The sequence below is a fragment of the Marmota marmota genome, unplaced genomic scaffold (genome assembly GCF_001458135.2).
Source record: "Marmota marmota marmota unplaced genomic scaffold, marMar, whole genome shotgun sequence".
In the NCBI taxonomy this organism is placed as follows: Eukaryota; Metazoa; Chordata; class Mammalia; order Rodentia; family Sciuridae; genus Marmota; species Marmota marmota.
In genome coordinates, this window is record NW_026000026.1 from 20,207,390 (window position 1) to 20,208,652 (window position 1,263).

Consider the following 1,263-nt stretch of genomic DNA (forward strand, 5'->3'; position numbering starts at 1 on the left):
AAAAAAAACCAAAAACCAAAAAACAAAAAACATAGTACCAACACACAAAATCACAGAAAAAACAGATGTTTGTTTTGCCTTTTTTTTTTTTTTGGGGGGGGGAGGGGGGAAACCCAAAGAGAAATATTACAGTTACAATCAAAACGCGATTCCTGGAGGATACATTGTGAAGACGACGTTGACAGGTGCCCAGAAACCTTGAAATACGCACCACGCTCTTTTCCAATGATCAGGCTCCCCATGTTTAAATCATTTCTGGATCTGAGTTCGGAGAAATTTGCAAGGGGCTCTCAATCAAGATCTAGCTAGGATTCCCTGGAGCAAGGTGGCCCGGGCCATGGCCCCTACCCCGCTGTACCCCCGATGACCTCACACAAGGTTAACGTCGGCTCCGAACTGCAGGAAATTCTGGGGAGAGACGGAGTGTTGTCAGCAGCTGGAAGTGAGTTTGGGGGTGGCTGCGTTTGTAAGAGGGAAGCTTTGGAAGCCTGCCTGTCGGGCTGGGGAGAGCCACGCGGGGCCTGTCTGCTGCCAGAAACATGGAAGCCAGCGGGGGCCCTGGGGTCTGGTGCTGGGTCTCGCATCGGCAGCTGGCAGCCTGGGGATATGCCGGCTGCCTCCCTGGCAGCTGTTTCCTTCTCTGGCGGAGACCCCCAGGCTGTTTGGGAGCCTTCATTTGTCATCCCTGCCTCATGGCCGCTCCAGGGAGTCCCTGTTCCAATCAAGGCTGCAAAACCACTTCTCTCTGCTCCTTCATGCCCTTCACTCAGAACTTTCAGAAGTGAAGAAATTAAATTGCACCAAGGGGTCTTTTTAAAAAAAAACCGATGAACTTGGTAAAACATGGGGATCGGGGAGGAACCCCTCCTCCACTCTCTGGGTTAGTCTCCCCCAGTCCCTCAGGCCCAGCAGCTCCTTGCTCTAAAGAATTGGGGGTTGACTGACTGGACACAGAGGGTGGGGGGGGTTATGAGGATTGAGGAGCTGGGTGATGTGGGGGCTTCCCGGGAGGGCCACATGTTGTCAGGAATGTGACACTGGGTGACAGCTTTGTTGTGGAGATAACAGCTCTGTTGGGGTGTGTTGTGGAAGGGGCCTGAGGGTGGAGGGTGGGGCAGATGGCAAGTGCCAGAGACAGGAGTTGGGGGAAACTAAGGAGGCTGGGGAGTGGCCGGGTGCTGGGTGGTCCAGAGGTGGCAGGTGAGGTGAGGAACTCTGAGTGACCAGGGAAAGCCAACTGTGGGGAGATCTCCAGCACGCGGG

At 54.2% G+C, this 1,263-nt stretch overlaps 1 protein-coding gene across 1 annotated transcript in view; it reads right to left on the reverse strand.

Annotated features, from left to right (window-relative positions):
* Positions 1-839: 839 nt before the first annotated feature.
* The window catches only part of LOC107157981 (bactericidal permeability increasing protein), a 24,930-nt gene continuing 24,506 nt past the window's right edge, over positions 840-1,263 (reverse strand). The window contains exon 14 of the mRNA XM_015504439.2: positions 840-1,263. This exon is cut by the window's right edge and continues 383 nt beyond it. The gene's annotated coding sequence lies outside the window, so the exon portion shown is untranslated.